Source organism: Canis aureus, chromosome 2, assembly GCF_053574225.1.
Source record: "Canis aureus isolate CA01 chromosome 2, VMU_Caureus_v.1.0, whole genome shotgun sequence".
Taxonomy (NCBI): Eukaryota; Metazoa; Chordata; class Mammalia; order Carnivora; family Canidae; genus Canis; species Canis aureus.
The window spans coordinates 48914089-48927690 of record NC_135612.1 but is presented as its reverse complement, the minus strand read 5'-3'; the positions used below and the strand labels follow the sequence as shown (position 1 = coordinate 48927690).

Genomic DNA, 13602 nt, shown 5'->3' with positions numbered 1-13602 from the left:
CATCCTGTACCTCTTCTCTCGAGGTGCTCCGCTCTTGACTCTACACCTGTCCTCAGACTTCTGAGCTGGTTGCATTTATCTTTATTCCTTTCACCTCCGGGTGTCCCAAAGGCATTGTTCTTAACCTCCGGCGCTTTCCTATATATATTCAGTTATGTCTTTGCAAATGCCCCTGGGACAGCTCCACTTAGATGTCCAGCCTCAAAAACAAACAACAACAACAACAAAAAAAAAATCCCCAAGCTTAACACACTGGTTTGAATGAAACCCACCTCTCTGTCCAGATCTTTTATCTGCACATGTGCTATTCATCCCCTTCCCACTGCCTTTGCCTTTGCCTAGAATCCCTCCCACCCCAACTCTGTAATGAGGCTCTCAAACCCAAATTCCTTCAGAAGCCAGGAAGGCAGTTTAAATGTGTGACACTGGCCAGGAGTGGTGAGATAAATGGCAGCTGACTTTTGCCACAGTGTCTGGGAGCAGGAGGGCCTGGTGGGGACAGGTGCCCTGTCCAAATAGGGCTGCTCCTAGCTATCCTTGCCGTGTAGGAAGGTGAACCCAGAGTTAACCAGACATTTTTTATTTTTAAAGAGAATTTGGGATCTGTTTTGTTTTTAATTCCCTGACTTTATACACATTAGTTATCCTTTGAAATGAAAATACCCTTTGACCTCACATTGCAAGAGCTCACACAAACTTGTCTTTGAGGCCTGTGTGGACCTCAAGCAGGCAGTTTGCTATCTCTGATTTAGAGTACCCAACCTAGCATCATCTCCTAGACCTATGCAAGCCAAGTGTGTAGTTAAAAATTTCCTTGTGGCCACATTTTAACAAGTAAAATGAAACAAGTAAAATTATTTTAATTCTCTATTTAATTTGACCCCATGCTACCCAAATGTTTCAACGTGTAATCCTTAGAAAAAAATTACCAAGGAGCTATTTTACATTCTGCTTTTTATGTACTGAGTCTTTGAAATGTTTGTACTTATATCACATCTCAATTTGAACTAGCCTCACGTGGCTAGTGTCTAGAAAATCACAGCTTTGAATGGTGAAGAACCATAATTAATTCTATGCACATATAATAAGAGGCGGTTTTCTTTATTATGTTTGCGTAGAAGTAAATAATTAAACCAAGGTAGAAGGTAACAACTTTGTATAATTGTTGGACTCATCATTTTCAAAGAACTATATAGAAAAAAATTTCTGGGGTGGCACCAGAGAGGTGCATTATAGATTTTCCTAAGCCCCTCATGCATAGCTGACTGGAGTTTTTTTTATTTTTTTTATTTTTTATTTTATTTTTTTAAAGATTTTATTTTATTTATTCATAGAGACAGAGAGAGAGAGAGAGAGAGGCAGAGACACAGGCAGAGGGAGAAGCAGGCTCCATGCAGGGAGCCTGACGTGGGACTCGATCCCGGGTCTCCAGGATCACGCCCTGGGCTGCAGGCGGCACTAAACCGCTGTGCCACCGGGGCTGCCCTGGAGTTTTTTTTAAAGGACTTTTCTTTTAGGAGTGCACACAGAAGTTCACAGTTGAAGTTCTAAGTGGGATTATACTTTGGATTTTACTTTGCTGTTACCCTTCTCAAAGGGGAGCATTTGTCCTTAGGCATTTAAAAACCAAATGAGCATTGAAGAAGCCGGTGTAAAATGGAGAAGAACATTCTGAAATCAGTGACAATTTCGTTGTTTAGTCAAGTCTTAGCAAATATTCTCACTACTAAAGATGAACATTTGCATTCAGTATTTACCTGCTTTCACTGTACATTCTTCCTGGAGCTGTTGTCAGCTTTGGCCCTAATGAAGATTATGACCACCGGTGACTCCTTTCTTGACCCTACTTCCAGGTTTTTATGTTTCCTATGACTCCACCCTTGGTACAATCAGGAATCTGTTGAGGCTACAGACATGAAGCTAATGGTCATGGAAACCATGTTTGCATCTTCCAAGAGTAAGATCTCAACAACATGGCATAGAATGAAGTCTACTCTAGATACACCATGCTATTAGGAGTATACTAGTCACTAGTATACTAGGAGTCTTACTGTTACTCCTAGTAGAGGCAAAGGTATGATTTATGCTCTTAAGCTATTGGGAGGGAACCAGAGAAAGTATGACAGCTTCTCAGGACTGTTAGTCAGACCTACATGACCTGAATGTCATGTCCTTGGAGACAACTTTTGCATTGTGGAGGATGCTCACTATCAGTGTTTTCAAGGAGCCAACTGTTACACCTCTGGTGAATTAGGCCAGTAGTACAATTGAGAATATCACTCTGGGCTGAACTTCCAACATCACTGGAAAGGCCATCTGGTGGCCAGGTGGGGATACCATTGTTGTAACATGGTCCCGTGTTGAAAATCTCTGGCAAAGGGGCACCTGGATGGTCAGTTGGTTTAAGTGTCTGCCTTTGACTCAGGTCATGATCTTGGGGTCCTGGGATCTAGCCCTGCTTCAGGCTCCCTGCTCAGCAGGGAATCTGCTTGTCTTTCTCCCTCTGCCCCTCTCCCTGCTTATGTTCTCTCTCTCTCTCTCTCACTCTGTCTCTGAAATAAATAAATAAAATCTTTAAAAGAAATCCCTGGCATGGATCTGATGTGAGAAAGAAGCACTGCTCCAGAAGCAGCAGTCTGAGAGATCTTGAAGGGAATCCTGGGCCCTCAGAGAGGGTGGTTGCTTCCCTAATCATTAGGTGCTCCCTCCCTAGCTTGCTTCTGTGAGCAGCCTCCTCTGGGTTTTACCCAGGAATTCTCTCTTGAGTATAGCTTTGGTGAGGGGAGGAGGAAGCAGATAGTTTGCATTTGTGCAAGGATGCACCTTCCCACAATTGTCTAGGAACACATACCAGTCACTGCACAATTACATTACTGCAGACATTTCAACCAAGACAACATTTCATTCTACTTTGTTTTGAGCCTTGTGAATTCAGAGGAAGTATGTCATATTGATATAGTTGGCTGAGAGACAAACTTACATAGCACTCTTCTTTTTGAGATTACCACTCGAAACACTTCTATAGGAAGATAAAATTTGAGAACTAATTTATAGAGATGATGACTTAAAGTTGACATTGAGAGCAATAGTTCTTTCTTTGAAAATGACTCAGAAGGTAGGTAGTAAAAGGACAGAGCCCTGAAATAGAACTTGGCTGGGAGGACATGGAGATTTCCTCTTTTCATCCATATGTCCATTCTTCTGATAAATGTGTATTGATTACCTCACTATGCCACTGGGGAACTTAGAACGCAAGAGTTCACATCTGATTTAACAGACCTGGTCCTCTGGTAGCCAGCCTGCGAAGTTGGTCCCCAATAACCCTTGCCTCCTGGCATTTGTGTCTTTGGTCCCCATAGTGAATGGGGCTGATCTGCGTGTAACGAATATGATAACGTGGAAATGATGATGCGTGGCTTCCAAGGCTAGGTCATTGGGGATGTTGCTGCTTCCACTTTGCTCTTTTGGATTGCTTGCTATGGGGGAAGCTGGTTGCATGTTGTGAGGGCAGCCCCATATGGAGAACTGAGGCTTCCCACCTCCAGCCAGCACCGACTTGCCAGCCATGTGAATGAGCCATCTTAGAAGGTCTTCCAGCTTCAGTCAAGCCTTTTCTCTACTGCAGCTTTGTAATATTTTGATTGCAGTCTCATAAGAGAGCATGAGCCAGAACCACTCAAGTTCCTGACCTTTACTTGTAGGAGATGATAAATGTTTCTTGCCATTTTAATCCTTCTAGGTTTTGAGATCATTTATTACACAGCAATAAATAACTGATATATATCCCTTACTATGCTCCAGGCATTGTTTTAAAACCTTTGCAAATATTCAACCATTAATCCTCATACCAGCCCTTTGAAGTAGATACTCTTGTTGTTCTCATTTTATACATTTGGAAACTGAGACCCAGAGATGTGTAAGTGACCTTCCCAAAGTCACAGAATTTGCATAAAGCTGAATTGGGGTTTGACTGAGGGGTCTGGCCAAAGAGGAGCATGTTTTAGGAAATCAGTTGTAAAATCAGATGAGTGATTTTAGGAGAGTAGTGAACTGGGTTCTAAATCCAACTTTGTTACCATCCGGGGTTTAGATTTTTCTTGTCTCAGTCACTTCTCTGAGCCTCCATCCATCTATAAAGCTTGGAAAGTGTCAGCTCTCATTTTGAGATGTTTTGAGGATTAAATAAGGTAAACCATGAATGTCCCAAAACAGGAAAGGGGTGGTGTCAATAGACCTGAGTTCTTTCCCTTGCTATAGGCACCTTCCATTCAGCATCCCTAAAGGGGAACTTGGTCTTCTGGAAGGTACTGCTCTTTGCTTTGGGTTCTGCCATCGTGGGCCATCCAGGCAGTCTGGATGCTGCCTGATTCTGAGCCTCAGAGGATGTCTGACAATTGCTGGAAAGCCCATGCAATTGCAGCTCTCTGAAGGAGACTCCTATTTGGGGACTCAACCCTGAGTCCCCACATAGGAAAAATCCCCTGACCCTGGTGGTTGAGTTGCCAACTGAGAACAATGAACCATTTCCTGTGCTTAATTATATTATTCACAGCACTCTACAGAGTGGGCGGTTTGGAACCCCAACCACTAATTTAAAAAGTAACTAGAAAGACAAAAATAAAACAGAAGAAGTAGAGTAGCTCTGCTGGCTCTGTGAGGTTGCATTGTAAAGCCAGAGGTAATTACGTTGAGTGTACCTGGAGGTTTAGCAGGTGGCACCATCAGCAGCGAAATGTGCAGGATGGCATGGAAGTCACACAAACTGGGTTCAAATCCAATTTCTGTTACTTCCTGGTATGAGACTTTGAACAAATTATTTAACTTTTCAGAGGCTTGATTTTAAGTGGAAAATACCGATACTGACCTCATTCATTCCTTGGGAGGATCCTGTGAGGTAACATGGGTACCATGTATGTGTATCCTATTCCCTTTCTCTTCATAATGATTATATTGGAGAGCTAGTATCCTAGGCAGCTAATGGTTAGGAGGTCAAGCTCAAATTTTTTTTCCCCCAGAGGAAATTGAGGAATGATTTCAGATCAAAACAGTGTTGAGGTTTTCCAACAGGCAACCACAGAGGAGTTGCAGACTTCTGAGATCCTTGGAGGTGCCTAGTAGGAGGGGAGACCCCAGCTTTGGATGCTTAGACCAGGTTGGCTGGGACACTGGAGAATTTAGTCTTTTCAAGTCTGTGTTTCTGACCTTGGAGAAGGAAAGTAGTTATGTACCCTGAAAGCTTTTCTTTAAAAATCTTGTATATCTCAACACACACAAAGTTGGGGGGCAAAGCTTTTTACAAAAGAGTAATATGTATTCATGATTTAAAAAGAACAAGATGGGACGTGTGGGTGGCTCAGTGGGTTAAGTGTATGCCTTCAGCTCAGGTCATGATCCCAGGAGTCTGGGATCCAGCCCGCCATCGGGCTCCATGCTCAGCTGGGGAGTCTGCTTCTCCCACTCCCTCTGCCCCTCCCCTTCCTCGTGTGTGTACTTGTGCTCTCTCTCAAATAAATAAATAAAATCTTTAAACAAAAACAAAAAGCAGAAACTCTTAGCAATTTAGAAATAGAAGGGAACATCCTTATTCTGATAATGTCCACAACAACTATGGTGAATGTCATACTTAATTGTGAAACCTGAGGATTTTAAGGATGTTCACGTTTCCCATTCAGTATCACATTGGATGTTCTAGATATTTAATAAGACAGAAAAGGGGGTATAAAATTAAGACAAATGAAATTTTCCATATTTATAGATCTGATATGATTGTAAAAAAATTAGATTCTGTAAACTATTAGTAATAGTTTGTTGGATAGAAGATTGATATATGAAAATCAATTAGCATTTCTTTAGAGAAGCAAAAACCAAGCAGAAGAGATTTTTAAAAAATGAACCTGTATACTAACAACAAAAACTTGTAAAGCACCTGAGGGGAAAAGAAAATTGCAAAAAATGGGTAAGACCTTTATGGAGAATGTTATAAAACCCTATTGAGGGGCATAAAAGAAGAATTTTTTTGAATAAAAGGTAAAACATACCATGTTCGTGGATTAAATGACTCTGTATCTTAAAGATATTTCTCCCCAAATTTAATCTTTAATTTCAATGCTATTGCAATAAAAAGGAAACAGGGATTATGTGTGTGTGTGTGTGTGTGTGTGTGTGTGTCTGTGTGTGTGTGTGTGTGTGTGGACATGCCTATGTGTATAACCATGCAAGATAATCCTAGATCATGATGAAAAGTCCTTGCTTGATCAAGAATAATTAACATAGTTTTGTGTATGCAGATGATGTAGGGAGGGAAATTGCCCTGATAGTTATCTGGATTATAAATTATAGTAATTTAAGTATGTGGTATTGGCATAGGGATATAAAAATGCATACCATTTAAACTGACTGGCATGCCCAGAAGCCAGTCTGTATGTGCAGGCATATAAATGAGAACAGGGATATTATAGTGAGGAAAATACTTAAACTGTCCTCAAACCAAAAAAGGAACAAAACGAAAATCAGAACCTGTACCTCACACTAAGAAAATTGATAACATTTTTTTAAAACATTTTTTTAAGTAGGCTCCATGCCCAATGTGGAGCCCAGCACAGGGCTTGAACTCATGACCCCTGAGATCAAGACCTGAGCTGAGATCTAAAGTCAGATGCTTAACTGACTGAGCTATCCAGATGCCCCAAATTGATTGCAATTTTAGCCAATTAAAAAAGGTGATTGAAGCCCTAAATATATGAAAAGCTAAAATTGTAGACTTTTGGGCAGAAAAGAATAAGCCCTAAAAGGATAGTTTAATTTGATTTCATTAAAATTAAAACCTTCTTAATAATAAAACCACCATAAGGTAAATTAAAAGCCACCATAGTTTGATTTATTTATTTATTTATTTATTTATTTAGTTAGTTAGTTAGTTAGTTATTCATTTATTCATGAGAGAGACACATTGAGAGAGAGAAGCTCCATGCAGGGAGCCTGATGCAGGACTTGATCCCGGGACCATGGGATCACGCCCTGAGCCAAAGGCAGACACCCAGTGGCTGAGCCACGCTAGCATCCCACCATAATTTTTTTTTTTAAAGATTTTATTTATTCATGAGAGATACAGAGGCAGAGAGGCAAAGACATAGGTAGAGAGAGAAGCAGGTTCCCTGTGGGGAACCTGATGTGAGACTTGATCCCAAGACCCTGAGATCACTACCTGAACCAAAGGCAGACACTCAACTGAGCTATCCAGGTGCCTCCCCCCCCCCCCAAAAAAGTCATAATTTGAGACAAAATCTGCTACATGTAACCAGACAGGGATTAATATCCAGAATATTTCAAGAATTCCTACACATCAGTAAGAAAAAAGATGATGATACCATAGAAAAATGGGTACTAGATGGGGACAGAAAGAAATTTGACACGAGAAAGTAGAGTAGACTATAAGCATGAAAAATGTTCAAATTTTTAGTAGACAGGGGCATGCAAATTAAAACAATGTATCATCCCACACCTCTGGAACTGGCAATAATTAAAAATCTGACAACAGGATTTGGCAAAAATGGGAAGGGGTTCATATAATTCTGTTGGGAATTAAAATTGATAAAATCTCTTTGGAAGAATAAGCAGTTTCTACTCCAAGTTAGCTCTACAGATAGACCTCAGAGAAAATCCAGTGTATATTAGCCCAAGGAAACCTATGTTTGCAATAATGTTCATTGTGCCATTGTTAGAGTTGAAAACTGAGACCAATTAAATGCCTATCATTTGGGGAATGGATTAATTATTCTGTATAATTTAATAAGTACACACTACTATATAGCAATTATTAAATGATTGAATTTGATAAATCTGGATAACCTAATGAGCCCATATAAAGAAGTTGCAGGGTGCCTGGGGGGCTCAATCAGTTAAGCATTTGACTCTTGATCTCAGCTTAGGTCTTGATCTCAGGGTGGTGAGTTTAAGCCCCATGTTGGGCTCTACACTGGGGTGGAGCCTGCTTTAAAAAGTTGCAGTTAAGTAGTATTCCAGTCTGGTAACTTCAAACAAATACAAAATAGCACTTGACTTTGTTTATGGCAACATACGATGACTAAAGTTACAAAATCAGGCATGGGGAAGACTTGCTGGAGTTCAGAGGAGAATGTTCTCTGGGAAGGAGAGGAGGGGAGGTTGGATTGAACCTGGAGTAAAAAGGAGATTCACCTCTGTAATGTCCACCAAAAAAATAAATAAATAAATAAAAGAATCAAAATAAAAGAGACTTGAAGTCAATAATATGTTCACATTTGTTAAATTTAAGCTTGGTTTTAGTAATTTATTTTCTGTAGTCGTGTGTTGAAAATTCTTCTTTGAAGCAATAGCCAGCAGCACCTTTCTGATTCACCCAGAAGAGCTGTGTGGAAATCCCTCCCTTCTTAGTGGTGGAGAACATTCTCTTTAGGTGTGTCCCTGTGCATAGGGAGGAGCTTGTATACGGGCACCATGCCCATGCTTGTGTGTGCACACGCTTGGATTCGTCTTGTGTTCAGCTGGTGTTGCCTTGACACCTTGGGACATCCCGTGGTCTGCTGAATCCAGGGTAGGTGAATGGCTTTGCACAATGGCTGTTCATCTCCCTTTGGGGGGTATAATCAGGAGCCAGGCTGATCAGTCTGTCTGTCCGTCTGTCTTCTAAATGTGCAGCTCACCTTTTTGGGATCAGTTATTAGCTGTTCTCTCAGCTCTTACATCTCCTTTCCGGCCATTTCTACTGTGTAACTATGAGCCAAATGCAGCACCTTAAACTATGTTCTCTAACTAATATGCTTTAAGGACCATGGAGAAAAGCTGCTTTATTTGCCTCGTAGAAGCTCTGGCAGTGCCTCGTGGGGAAGAGCTGTGGGAATCCACACCAGCACACATCTTGGGTGCTGCCTTGTTAAGGCTGTGTAATAAACGCCTGTCTTCTGGTCTGTGTGGTCCAGAAGGACCTTCTGGCTGGAATTGGTCCTAGCCTGGTTGGGACTACAGTGTGGACCAGTGCCACTGGCTGACCATGAGGATGGATCCTCCAGCCCATCACTGGGAGTGATGGAGCCCTGTGTTTGGGGCTCAGGGAAGAAACTGATGTGACAGGGATACCTAAGTGCTGGGTAGGCTCTTGGTCTCACATATGCCACCAGGGAAATTTCTTACTGAGTTGAAGACTACATGTAGGAAGGAACACACAATTAGCAGGTGTATGCTTAATCAACACAGAAGGGTTTAAATTCTTAGGATGTTATAGCTGGTCAATGAATGATTTCTGGTACAGCCTAACCAGCCAATAGTGGTGGAATTCTTTCTCTTTACATTTTATTTTATTTTATTTTTTAAGATTTTAAAAATTTATTTATTTGTGAGAGACACAGAGAAGGAGAGAGAGAGACGGAGACACAGGCAGAGGGAGAAGCAGGCTCCATGCAAGAAGCCTGATGCAGGACTCGATCCTGGGACCCTGGAATCACACCCCGGACCAAAGGTAGATGCTCAACCTGTAAGCCACCCAGGCATCCCTCTCTTTGCATTTTAGAATGTGACGACTGGAGCCCAGGAAGTTTGCGTGACTTCTTTTCTGATAGCTAAGTTGGTACCTCTCCAACTTTTTAAAGAAAGAGCAGGGGAGGGGCAGAGGAAGAGAAAATCTTAGACTCCCTGTCCAGGGCAGACCCTGATGCAGGCTCAATCTCACAACTCTGAGATTGTGACTTGAGCCTAACCCAGGAGTCAGAAGCTAAACAGACTGAGCCACCCAGGAGCCCCAAGGACATGATAATTCTTAACCCGTGGAGTAGACACATAGTTTTCCCATCAATCTCAGTCTAGATGTTCACAGGGAGAGAAGGCATTGCTCCACCACCTGCCACAGGTGTTGATTGTACTTGATAACCAGCCAGGGCCCAGTCCCCAGGCGGGTGATATCCATATATCAGCTTTGGCTCAAGACAACAAGAGGGAGAAACCATCCAGAATTTCACTCTGAAAAGGCACCAGAACATAGTGCTTGCTCAGGCCTTGTCTGGACAAAGAGCTGGATTTTTACAGGTTTGGTAACAGTTCCTATAATTCTATAAAGCTCAGATGCAGAAAGCAGTATAACAGGAGCATATTTAGTGCTTTTTCTCTTCTTATTAAGGAAAAAAAAAATCCATTGGGATGCCTGAGTGGCTCAGTTGGTCGAGTGTTGGACTCTTCAGTTCAGTTCAGGTCATGATTTCAGGGTCCTGGGGTCAAGCTCCATGTCTGGCTCCATACTCAGTGGGGAGTTTGCTTGGGATTCTCTCCCTCTGCCCCTCCCCCTGAGCTTGCTTGTGCTTCTGTCTCTCAAATAAGATAAATATAAAAAATTAAAAAGAAAAAGAAAAAAAAAACATTATTAACATGGAATGTGAGTCCATTGGTTTCTACCTGTCATTTCGAGAATTTTTCTTACTGATTTCAGCATTATCCAATCTTACTTGCTTGGCATACATGGTATATTAGTGTTCGAATTCTATCTTCCCAAATGCTTATATTTTTTAATTAAATGAACTTAGAGTTAATTAAAAATCTTTTGTTGTCAAACACAAGGGGTACCTATGATGGTAATATTGCATATGCCGAGTCTTAACGTTGCACAGAGTCCTCTGAATTACCACATTCCAGTTCTTATATTTACCAGCTATGTGATGTTACCAGTTACTTACATGCCCCGAGCCTCAAATCTGTAAAATGGGTATGAGAACACTTGCTCATCTTATAGAATGTCATAAAGATGAAACGAGGTAAGTATATCACTCTTTCTGCATTAATTTAGATTGCCCAACTCCCCTCTGAATAGTAGGAAATGCATTTGATGTTCGTTTATGGTTCCCCATCCCTGGCTACATGTTCTGTAACATCCTGGCGGGAAGGGACATTCTATCATATAGTTTACCACCGGATCCTCAAGTGCCTGTCTGTCATAGCATAGGCACGTTGTACTGTTTGTTCAGTGAAGGAATGCTTGCATGCATGATAGGAGTTCAATCAACGTTACTTGATGCTTGAGAACTGGTTTGCTGAAATAATATATACGTGTCCAGTCTCCTCCCCAGTGGCTGGTGTTAATGAACAACCCTGGCTGCAGGGAGTACATGCTGTGAAGCGTACATTCCTTTTGCTTAGCGGTATTTCACTGTTACTTTTCCTTAGCTGGCCTGTCATACTTTGGCCTTGGTGTCTACCCACAAAGCTGGTCATTGTGCCTCGTGGCATTAACTACCCTTGCTCGGCAGTGGACATCTCATGAGTCCTTCAGCGGACACTCTGTTATTTCTTTGCTGTCTGTTGAGGAATCTCAGGCCTCATGGGAAAGGCTGGGGGATGGCAAGTGAGAGCAGGATCAAATCACTAGGGACGTGCGGTGGTCACTGTAGGGTTGAGGAGGTTTCTTTCGTACCTGATAGAACTCATGCCCCAAGCAGCCACAGTGAACAAGTCAGGTATTCACAGTGGCCGGTTCTTCATGGATGCGGGTTCTGGGATACACCCTCCACCAGCCAGAGGATGATACCCGGGGGGTATCCGTGGCTTGAGTAGGTGGCACTGGGGTTGGTGTTGCTGGGCGGTGCTACCAAGCAGCGCTGCACAGCTGGGGACCAGCGGCATGGTTCCCAGGGACATCATGCTCTGATCTGCTGCTCAGCAGCAGCTGTAGCTGTCAGCCTCTGTCTCTAATTCCTGATGATCATCCAGATTAGCTGAAACGTGCAAGATAGGCAAGTGCGTCATGGTATTTGGCATGTGGACCATCTCAGGCACTTGTTAGAGATGAAGATTCCTGGGACCCACCCAGACCTTTGGGAGAGGCTGTCTGCCTGTGGGGCTTGGGAAGCACCAGGTTGATGGTCTCCAGTTGATTCCAGTTCACGGGAGACTTTGAGAGCCATGCTGGAATAGACAGGAGCCTGGCTTTTAGAGCTGGTCGGACCTGTGTGTCCAGGTTTTGCCACCTGCCAGCTCTGCGGCTCTGGCCTGCAACCCCACTGGGGCTCTGTGCCCTCCTCTGTGATGGGGATAATGATGATATCAGCAGGCACTTAGGAGTGGTGGTTGGTGATGCAATGCTAAAATGGCTATGGCGCCCAGGCATGAGGGTGGTGAGTGTTGCAGTAATTCTGTTCCCAAATGCTCAAGCAGATGCTGGAATGGTGTTGAGTACAGGAATGAGTTCTTGGCCATTTTTTGGCCAATTAAACACTAAAAACCAGAGATGTTAACTTTCCTGGATTAGCTGTCACTGTCATCCATGCATTGGCAAACTAAACAAAGTGCTTTTCAGGGGAGTTCTGTAACTGAATTGAGCAGGGGATGGAAGCCAGTGAGTGATTTGGGGAAACAAAGCTGATGTAGCTTGCAGAGGCAGTGACTGGAGATTCCCCACTCTTGTCCTTGAACTGCATTAGTCCCAACTGAACTGGGATGATTTTTGTAATATTAAAATATCTTTCTTTTATTTTTCATCCTGGGAAACCCAGATTCTAAAAGCATCCTGAGGCTTGCTTATGACCACCTGCCTAAAGCAGTAATGTCTAGCAATAAGCAAAATAACAGGCAAAGTATGGCATGTGGCTCTAAACCCTGAAACCCTGGTTATTTCTTTATGGAAATAGTGAAAAACGAAACAAAAAAAAACCTACCAGAGTTTCTGAAACTCTTATATTGAATGCCAATAAACATCAGTGCCTTGATTTGTTACAGTTTACTAAAGAGCAGGGCATTGGTTATATGAAAAGTTTATGATGTTTGCATTATATTTATTTTGAAGACCATGTAGTTAAGTAAATAGCCCAATCTTTGAGTTATTTTTAGAGAGCCGTATGTGGGGAAGTGAGACCCAGAAATGTGATTGGCCTTTGAAAAATAAATAGAAAACCACCAAGGTAGCTTTGCAGACTGTTTGCATGTGGCAACCATCTGCAGGTGGATGAATGTTCCTGGGTTGGGATGGCCCTCAGCCCAGCATTCAGAGCTTGTACAGAAGTGCATTGATGGTCACATGTGGTCACTTCAGGAACATCCAGAGTTGATGGCCTCCCTATCTCTTTCATGAACAGGCATGTGGGCCCCGTCGCCATCATCATCTACTTTGTGCCTCAAGACAGTGGATCTGGGGTGTAGGTTAGAGACGCCACCTCCCTCTTGGTCTCTTGTGTTTCAAGGCTAACGTGAGAGTGACATACACAGAGGAATACATGTTAGGCTCAAACATCTGTCTGAGCTTTGGTGCTAGCTCTTTAAGGGAGTGCTCAGAAATACCAGCTGGCCTGCATCTGGAAACCTGGGGGCCTCCTGATCCTGTGAACAGTTGAGCTGGGGTACAGCCCTGCCCACTGGGGAGTGGGGAGCCTATCCAGCTAGCTTATTTCCAGGCTGAGAGAGTTCTCAGCCTCATTTACTGGATGATCCTCTTGTGCCCCGGTCATCTTAGCTTCTGTGAGGGTGTCCTGTCAGTGTGGTGAGAGAAACCCAGAATCAGGTAGAGCAGATTTCTCCTCTTGACTCTGCTGCAGACTGATCATACCAGGTGTGCTCAGTGTATCCTGGTTAGCTGCCGAGTTCTCTGGTCTC

General features: G+C 42.8%; 1 protein-coding gene across 2 annotated transcripts in view; it reads left to right on the top strand.

The window, feature by feature from the left end:
* Window positions 1-13602, top strand: part of SLCO3A1 (solute carrier organic anion transporter family member 3A1) — a 310139-nt gene that overhangs the window by 138379 nt on the left and 158158 nt on the right. The window lies entirely within an intron of this gene.